Source organism: Folsomia candida, unplaced genomic scaffold, assembly GCF_002217175.1.
Source record: "Folsomia candida strain VU population unplaced genomic scaffold, ASM221717v1 Fcan01_Sc026, whole genome shotgun sequence".
Lineage (NCBI taxonomy): Eukaryota > Metazoa > Arthropoda > Collembola > Entomobryomorpha > Isotomidae > Folsomia > Folsomia candida.
In genome coordinates, this window is record NW_019091218.1 from 2,059,120 (window position 1) to 2,069,871 (window position 10,752).

A 10,752-nucleotide genomic window follows, 5' to 3' on the forward strand; every position below is an offset into this window, starting at 1 on the left:
GTTTTCTTTTAGATGCTCGTCGTCGACAAGTGGATTCTGATGGGAATTCGTCGGTGGCTCACGGGAGTCATGAAAGCGATGTAAATATGTAAGTATATCGAAACTCCTCTCTACCTGCCCCCGTCCATCAAAAAAAAAAGAGAGGAGTTTTTTTTCTTGTAAATAATAGCGGGGATACGCAGGTTTACTGTTTTACTTGACGTATCTTGAAATTTTTGCATTTTGGTACGCAATTAAAATTGGAAACAAGCAAAGTCCGTGCTCAACCCATGGAATATAAGGACCATTCATTCCCAGGAAGGACTTTAGTATTAAAGCAGCTTCCGAATGGAAGGTACCAAACTTTTTGACTACAGATTATCTATCCCATGCAATATTTGTGTAATTGGTAAAAGTAATTGTGGAAATAGCTCAATTTTGAGGACCCTTTGCGAAAAGAGAGACCAAATCTTCAAGTCCAATATAACTCGAGTAATTTTCGTTTACGAGGGACCGCTAGATTTTGCTCGTAATAATCCAGAAATTGAATTTCATAGGGAAATTCCTGAAATTCCCGAAGACTCAACGGATTCAATATTGACAATTCTTGATGACTGTATGACCAGACTCTCACAAAAGGATAACACACTCTTAAATAACCTAGTCACAAGATACACTCACCACATTTTTCGTGGGGTAAGTATTATTTCCTTACAAACAATCAGCCCAAAGAACTTTGGCCTTGCATCGACCCAAACTAATGTTCTCATAATTTTTCCAAATCAGAGATCCTGTTGATCAGTTGACTCAATCTCAATCAACAAATTTTTCCCGACCATAAACATTTTTTAAAAAGTGCACTTCAAGACGTGGCAAGGAAGAAATTTAATTTTTTACTGATTGATGTGGAAAATTTGGAATCTGGAGGCGGTGTTAGGAATTTTATTCTCCCGTCAATCGACGCCAAGGTTTATTACCCAATGAATAATCAATGAATGGATTAAATGTGAACGATAAGGTTCTTCGCAAGTTTACGCTACTTTACGCCAAGGATCGGATTTCGTTTTTAAAATCTAGCTCAGAGGATGTGCTAAAATCTTTTGCCGAGTTGTGCATCAATGCAAAATTGTTGACGACTAAAGTGGACGGTAAAACCAAAAACAATTTTATCCCATTACTTGTGTACTTTAGCAACAAGAAGAAGAGTCAATATATTTCTACCATTTCACTGCGCAAATTCTTTTGTTTAAATTACGTAGCCTTATGTAAATTAGTAACTTATGTACATGCTGCATGATTTGCTACAGCAAGGGATTGACTGTGTTCTCTTACAAAAATGAGCCATTATATGCGTGTAATTCCAAATAAAGTTTACGATGAGTTGATGAGCAGTGGAATTCTCGAGAAATTTTATCCTGAAGAAATCAAGTCTCAAAGTGAAAAACTAATTGAAAAATTAGACCAGGCATTGAGACCTAGAGCATTGGAAATATTACAAAGGCTCGATAGTGATTCGAAATTCCACTGGAATGAAGAGAGTAATGAAATAATTTACGACGGTGCAACCTGGATTTTTCCACCTAATTTGGTGGAATTGTTAAAGAACTATATTTTGGAAAGTAGGTTATTTGACAACGTGGAATTTAGTCATAATTTTGCTGCCTTAATTTCTCCAGGCGAACCAGCAGGAGGTGGAGCCAGTCTTGAACAAGTTGGTGGTGGTGGTAGTAGTAGTATTGTGGTGACACCAGAGCAAGATCCTTTGCAGCCGCCGGGGATATTATCTGAAGAGGAACGACATCTCCAAAGTAGGAGAAAGCAGAAAACGCCAACCAAAAGGGTAGCGAATAATAATATCGAAGGATTTTGTAAGTGGGTAAATTTTGACGGCACGTTTAAATTAGTATGAGTTCCACGATCCCTGATCCACGTTACATTAAACGAAACTACTTGGCTGAACGCAAACCAAGATCACTCGGTGGCGTGGAGGCGTTCATGAAAAATAACACTTACAAGAAACGGTCTACTGTAGTGAATGCACTACGGGACCTCTCCACATTTGTACTTCATCGCCCAACTAAAACCAAGTTTAAACGGAGGTTTTACAAGTGTCCTTACATTGGATATCTCTTTGCAATAGACTTAGCGGATTACCAAAAATATGCCAGAAACAATGATAATATAAGATACCTGCTTATTGCAGTTGAGTGTCTCAGCAGATTTGTAATGGTAGCTAAACTTAAAAATAAAACTAGCGCAGAGACTGCCAAAGGACTTGCACTCATTTTCAAGCAATACAAGCTGACCCCCGAACGGGTAGTCGCGGACGGAGGATTAGAATTTTGGGGCAAGGAGACAAAAGAGTTTTTAAAAAAGAACAATGTTAAGCTCGTGGCGACCTCTAACCCGCTCCACGTAGCACTAATAGAGGTTTACGTGAAAATTGTCAAGACAAAAATTAGTCACTACCAAACAAAGATGAAAAATACAAGATTTGTTGACGCCCTCGACAGTTTAGTCCACTCAATAAATAATAGCTGGAACAATGTAATTGGAGGAATTCCTGCTAAAATGCGTAATACAGTCAAGGACAATGATCAACTTTGGCATAACATTTATCATCGATTCATAATGCAGAAGCCGGAAAAGATACGTTTTTCTTTAGGGGATCTGGTCCTTGTTAGTTCAAAGACGTTGGGACACGAGAAATCCCCCTTTATCAAGGGTTACGTCACTAAATGGGACCCAGTCGTATATAGAATCTCTGAAATTCTAAATCAATTTCCAGTGCCATTTGTGCGTTTGAAGACGACGACAGGACCAGACCCTCCTCAGCAAGTGAGTGGGATGTTTTACCAAGGAGAAATTACAAAAGTCAACAAGGAGAAATTTGAAGACGAATAAGTAAGCAGTATGGACTCGTTGGACCAATTTGTAACTGTACGTTCAACCGATTGCTTGGACCATTTTCCTAATAATAATTCTTCAAATTTTCGAAATTTACTCTACAAAAGCATATCGCTTTGTCCAGCTCAAGCCTTCGAATGTGGGTTAGCTGAGATTACCCTGCAGGCACCCTCATCACTACCTAAACCTCCAGCACCTCGACCACCTACGCCAATTCCAATATCAAAATTCTTTACTACTCCAAGCGATGGAGATATTTACATGACAAGACCAATGGGAGTTTAAACGAGGCGAATCTCTCCTTCTTGAGCTATTACTTACGCGTATTAACGATGCACTTGAGCATGCCAAATTCAATGTCAAGTTTAAAATTATGGTGGTATCAGTTGGCATTGTCAATGTTGAAATTGTTTATAGTGAACCTCGGGAACTATTCTTGTCTCCAACCCTGGCTCAAGTTACTGGTTTTACTAAAACCCACTTTACCAAATCTGGGGCCTACATTGCCGAATCTAATGTCGTTGAATCCTTAAGCAGTATTCCTCCAGAGACAATCTTTCAGTTATCTCTTGGGCTGAGGGAGCCATTTACAGTCACAATGAAGGAACCAGAAACGTATACATTGGCCTCCTTTTTAGATTCCATGGCCCAGGCATTCAGGGAGATTCCCAAATTACGAATTGGAATTACAAAACAAGTTGAAGTTTTAATGGTTCGATTTACAATATTCAGTAAAGGTGTAAATTTTAAATTTTCGCCATTCATTTCAAACTTGTTTGCAATGTCTAGTGATTTCGTATTGGACCAAGTGCAAAACGATCTCTTTATTCCTGCCTACTTGTTTAACCTAGCCCCTCCCGTCCAGCCAAAACCACCCACACCAATCCCTGCAATCGGTCAATTATGGGTGCATTGTGATCTCAGTGGTGAGCATTTAATTGGAGGCCAAACTTACCCAGTAATTCGAATTTTACCCCCCACATATTCACTAGGTCAGACGGTCACAATGACATTTGATCCAGTACGATTTTCGACAGTCTCTCGAACGGAGCTCTCCTCGATGAACTTGAAAATCACGGACGAATACAACCAAATACTCACTGAACAAGTTGGTCAAACCTCGGCAACTCTCCACCTGAGGAGAAAGCTTATCTAAAAATGCTCGATGTACAATTGGCGCAAAATTGTGTACCGAGTCAAAATATGTATATATTTTTTGTGGTTCTTCAGCACTGTCGGTCAAAAGATCAAAATTGGTGTTTAGATGGTTAAAGTAATTTTGTCTGAAATTATGTCAGAATTTGATGTCTAATTTTTTCAATTATTTTGCACTATTGATGATTTGTCCATTGATTTTCTCAATTATTTTACATTAATTTTAAACTATTTTGTATTACAGTTTGGACTCTTTCACACCAACAGTGCAGAAGAACCACACAAAATAGATACATAATTTTACAACTTTGTATTATGTTTGTTGATATAGCTTATAAAATTTTGTCAGAATTTTATGTCTAGTTTTTCCACTTATTCTGCACTATTGATGATTTGTCCATTGTGAGGTCGGTCTCCGCCACGCTGCCGGTGTGTCAGGCCGACGCTGGTGGGTGATGCCACGTAGAAGGAGTAGCGGGGACGACGATCTCACGGTCGTGAAATGAAGGGGTGTGCCGGGGAGGCGATGAGAAACCTGTGCACAGTTAGTAGTGCTCTGCACTCCTCTGCAAAGGCCTATCGCAGGGCTTGGTTAGTGTGAGAAATGAAAGTCATGAAGATGAGCATTCATATATGTAGCTGAGATTTATTGAAGCTAAGTTGCTACTCTCTAGCAACTGGCAGGCAGCTTGGTTGTCGCAACCAGCATCAGAACAAGAATGAGGGAATGTACAGAGATGTTTGGGCTTTTATACTCTCAGCAGTCAATCCTGACTGCTGATTTGCTTAATTGATAATTAGACTGGCGACTGGCTACTCGCTAGCCATCTTAAGGACTATCTCAGTCCTTATACCATTGATGTTCTCAATTATTTTACATCAATTTCTTTCCAATTTTTTTAAATCTTTGAGGCTAAATCGTTGTTGAAAATCAAAACGGGGGAGATTGTTAAGCGCCAATTGGCGGAAAAAACATAAGAACAGACAGAAAGACAGACGGACAGACGGACAGACCGACAAGGCAAGTTCAATAGCTCCCATGCTTCGCAGGGCGAGCTAATAAGTAATTATTTGTCACTTAATATTATAAGCATTAATCATTCAATATGCTTTATTAAGAAAGTTATATATTTAACCAGTTCTGTCAGTCCGTCTGTTGGAACGCATCTGATTTATTTTACACAGAAGGGATAGCAGCGAGGACTGGTTTTAAAACTGAACTCCTCAAAATTCATCAATCTCTTGAATTTCTACCATGGGAGAATAAAAATCGGTTTTTCTTACTTTTTGAAAAACCCACGCATACGAATATTTTGAAACTTGCTCAGAAATAGTGCCAACTATCAGGGAATATAATACAAAAAAACTAGACTTCCGGTTTGAAAATTGAACTCATTATTTTATTCGCATTATTCGCATTATTTTATTCTGAGGATGCGAAAAAATACGGCATTAATTCTATTTTCAATTTAATTATTCCAGATTTGAAAATTCTTGAAGCTGAAGGAATCACAGTCAATGCGTCTAAGTTTTTTGGAACTATTTTACGATAATTTAGGAGGGAATTCAATTTATGGTTTTCATGAATCGTTCAATTCAAATTACTACTGTAGAATTTGTTGTACAAGTAAAGAAGACGCCCAAATTACATTTAAACATTCAGATATGATATTAAGAAGTAAGTCGAATTATATTCAACATCTGCAGTCAAAAAGTTTTGGGGTACAAAACTCGTGTTTGTTAAATGAACTAAAGTATTTTCATTTTTTTAGATTCACCTTCAGTGGATATAATGCACGATTTACTTGAAGGAGTGGTGTCGTATGAACTTAAACTTGTTCTGCAGAATTTAATATCATTGAATTGTTTTAATTTAGAGAAAATCAACCAAAGAATTATTTCGTATGGCTATGGTTATTTAGATTCAAAACATCGTCCAAGTCCAATCAGATTGGACACTATGGTACGGGAATTAAAATTATAGACAATTTTGCCCTTTTCCAAAATCCGTAAGTGGCCGACCTCGCAATGCCTAATAACATTGAAAATTCAAATTTGAAATACTTTTTCATTTTACATCCGATTTCAAAAATCTCGACTGTTTTGAAAACATATGACCTTTATGCAAAATACAAATTCTCAGATTTTGAAATTTCGACCACACCCACTTATAATCAAGGTCACAAGGTCAGAAAAACATCAATTTTTCTGAACCAATTAAAATGATGAAATCTTAATATTTGTCCGGGGATAAGCCTATAACTCTCATAACCGGAACTTAGGTCATTATTATACGCCAAAAGGTTACGAAATCCTCACTAAGGTCTATGTGGGTGTGGTCAGTGGGAGTGGCAAATATTTAATTATAAAAATTTTAACATCATACGTCATACTTTTAAACTAAACTCAACCCATACGTCAAATTGCGCTGTGTGTCGTCTGGCTACTTCGATAAATGGCCACACCCCCAATGGGTGTGGCCCACGGCGCTTTCGCCATGGTTCATCCAAAGCATGGCATGCGATATATCATTCTTCTCAGCTCCACACGGCGAACTCGACAGTGGATCTGAACTTCGAAAATTGACAAACCACACCCCCAGTGGGTGTGGTCACCGGCGCTATTGTGGTTATTTAAGATGACCGTGACATGTGACACATATTTTTATCACAAGAGAAAGGCCGTTAACCCTTTTACTCAGAATTCCGAAAAACCACACCCCCATAATTGTGGGTGTGGTTATCAGCGCTTCTGCTAACACTTAATCTAACCCTATAATGCGACACATATTTTTTATCACAAGAGAAAGGCCGTTATCCCTGTTACCTCCAATTTTCGAAAACCACACCCCCTCTCATAGTGGGTGTGGTTATCAGCGCTTTTGAGTTTATTAAATTAAACCACCACATGCGACACATATTTTTAATCACCGTAAGTAGGCCATTAATTCTGTGTCTCCACACCGCCCATCCTGGTGGGTGTGGTCATTAGATCTTTCAAAGATACTTCATTAAATCATAATATGCTAAACATATTTTTATCACAATAGAAAGTTCTTTAACCCGTTAGCTTCAAATTTCCCATAACCACACCCCCATCATAGTGGGTGTGGTCGTCAGCGCTTCTTGTATTAATAAAGCAAACCATTTCTTGTGTCATAGTTTTGATCACGGTTGAGGGCGGAGCGACCTTTATTCCCCATGGAGAAATACGTCAAAGATATTGAAATGCGTGTCAAGATTTCAATTTTGAGTTTAAATGCAGTCAAACTAAATGTACATTTCATATATGTGCCCCTGCCCAAGTTAAATAAATAGCTACTCAAAAATTTTAATATCGAGGAAAATTGTTTTCCATTGATGAAAGTAACTATGGTAATTTGAAAATCCGTCACGTCAATTTGATTACGTTTGGTTGGATCGTTGCAATAACCTTCTTTCGGTGAAAGACACACCCTCAAATATCCCAGGCTTATTATCCTTCCTCTCGTCATAAAAAATATGTGTAGCATGTTATGATTTCATCAAGCATCTGTGAAAGATCTAATAACCACACCCAGCAGGATGGGAGGTGTGGTTCTCGAAATTTGGAGGCACAGAAATAATGGCCTATATACGGTGATTGAAAATATGTGTCGCATGTGGTGGTTTAATTTAATAAACTCAAAAGCGCTGATAACCACACCCACTATGAGAGGGGGTGTAGTTTTCGAAAATAGGAGGTAACAGGGATAACGGCCTTTCTCTTGTGATAAAAAATAAGTGTCGCATTATAGGGTTAGATTAGGAGTTACTAGAAGCGCTGAAAACCACACCCACTATTATAGGGGCGAGGTTTTTCAAAACTAGAGATTAAGGGGATAACGGCCTTTCTCTTCTGATAAAAATTATGTGTCGCATGACATGGTTAGCTTAAATAACCACAAAAGCGCCGGTGACCACACCCACTGGGGGGTGTGGTTTGTCAATTTTCGAAGTTCAGATCCACTGTCGAGTTCGCCGTGTGGAGCTGAGTAGAATGATATGTCGCATGCCGTGGTTTGTATGAAACGTAACGAAAGCGTCGATGACCACACCCACTGGGGGTGTGGGCCTTCATCGACGTAGCCAGACTACACGCGTGGCAATTTGACGTATAGGTCGAGTTTAATTTAAAAGTTAATGACCTAGGATGTTAAAATTTTTATAATTAAATATTTGCCACTCCCACTGACCACCCCCACAATGACCTGAGTTATGGTTTCGTGACCTGTAATGATGACCTAAGTTCCGGTGATAAAAATTATAGTCTTATCTGCAGACAAATATTATAATTTTATCATTTTAATCGGTTTAGAAGAATGGATGTTTGTCTGACCTTGTGACCTTGATTATTAGTGGGTGTGGCCGAAATTTCAAAATCTGACAATACGTAATTTGCACAAGGCTCATATGTTTCCAAAACAGTAGAGATTTTTAAAATCGATTGTAAAATGAGAAAGTATTTCAAATTTTAATTGTCCATGTTATTAGGCATTGCGAAGTCGGCCACATAACCTTTTAGGAAGAATTGTCTATAATTAAAATGCCCATACCATAGTGGCAACCGGATCGGGCAAAAGGCTGCACAAGCATGGTATCTGATAAGACATTTACCAATCATTATTGGCGATCTCATATGTACAGACGACGCTAAACGTTATTGGGAATTGATTCTTTTGCTGTTAGAAATACTTAGTATCATTTTTTGTAGAAACTTTTCTGAGGCAATTCTTTTTAGATTAGATTAGCTTATTATTTCACACCATTCCAAAAAAGAATTGTTCCCCAATAATCGTTTAATTCCTAAACACCATTTTATGTGCCACTACTCTTATGTAATTAGACAAAGTGGTCCCTTGATTTCTCTTTGGACGATGAGATTCGAGGGAAAACACAATTATTTTGCTCAATGAGCGAATCATGCCAAAAACTTTAGAAACATTTGCTACACGCTTGCCATGCGTCACCAACAATATGCTGCCGTAATGTTAAAAAATATTTCAACAAATGATTTAAAAGCTAAGAATATTTTAAATATGAAATTATCTCAGTTTTTAAATCCATTTGACACAATTGAGCTCTTACGTCAAATAAAAGGTTTCGAAAATTGTGATCCGGAGACTTAAATTTGTACAACCAATCAAATATGGTATAATAATTAGAATTATAAGCAAAATTTTATTGTTTGTTTCGGACAAGGATGTGTATTCCCAAAATTTGGAATCATCTCTGAATTTATTATTACAGATGATAAAACCTCTCAGTACAGCTTTGCATAGCCCGAACCAAGGAAGTTGTCCGATTATATACCGTTTAATTCAGAGATTGTCCGATTAAGTAGTACAACTAGTAGGCATCAATTTTAGATTAATATAATACCACAAATTTTAAAAATCAGTGCGAGTCAACCCAATAGTCACTGCGGTTGAAAAATTTACAAACTTTACATCATATTTTTTCATGGCATGTCAATATCAATCCTCAAACCGAATTTTAACTCAATTGGAGGGTTATGAAAAATCAGTATGGGTGACCCAGCAGGGTATATCAATGTGACAAATTTTCTAATTTCTCCTTATATTCTTTCGTTGGAAGTCATTAGAAGCCTCTGTGTCAAATTTCAGCCTTCTAGGACAATATTTGAAAATCGGTGGGGGTCACCCCATAGGGTTCCTCTAGCTGATTTTTTTTCCAATTTCACTTCATATTCTATCATTTGAAGCCATCAGGGTCCTGTATGCCAAATTTCAAGCTTATAGGACAATATTTCAAAATCGGTGGGGGTCACCCTATAGGGTCCCTTCAGATGAAAATTTTCAAAATTTTAGTTCGTATTCTTTCATTAGATACCATTAATGGCCTCTGTACCGAATTTCAGCTTTCTACGACCATTTTGAAATTTTCGTGCATAATACCCCCACCACCTATATGACCCCCACCGGTCAACCACTCAACCGATTTTGCTCATCTTCGAACTCATCCAAGGCCTTGCCCCAACGGTCATTTTAAGACCATGTTGGTCAAAATCGGTTCAGGGGTTCATCCGCTAGCGTGTCATGGACAGACGGACAGACGGACAGACAGACACGACGGGTACATAAGCCCTTGGTTCGGGCTAAAACTTGTTATTTATTGCTTAATCAATTAAAAGTAGAACAGTTTGACCGACATTATTTTAGTTACAGGGTTAATGTCATTGATAATATTTATAAATTATGTAAAGGATTTAGAAATTCATGAATGTATTGAATTTAGTTACAATTGTAATTCTGATGGAGTATTTTTATCTTTAAGACATCATATTTAACCATTATTTTTATTATAATTTATAAACTAGTTAGTTCTTAACTTATTATTTATTATTCCTAATAAATAATTTAACACTGGAATTTGCTTACATTGTTGTTTCATTTCATACCAGATTGTTGCAATGTTACATAATATGTTAACAGTAATATTTTCAGGCCAGTGGTAATTTGCTACAATATATTAGCAATTGCATCACAAATCTGGATGCAATCCATTATCATGTAATATATTTTTGGAATTATAATTTGATTTTTTATAAATAAATAAGTATAATCTAAACATTATGGGTGTTGGTTACACTTAGCAATAATAACGATTGGCTTTTACCTTGTAGGAATTACTTATTTTTACAAAGTATATACATGCTATTCATTACATAATT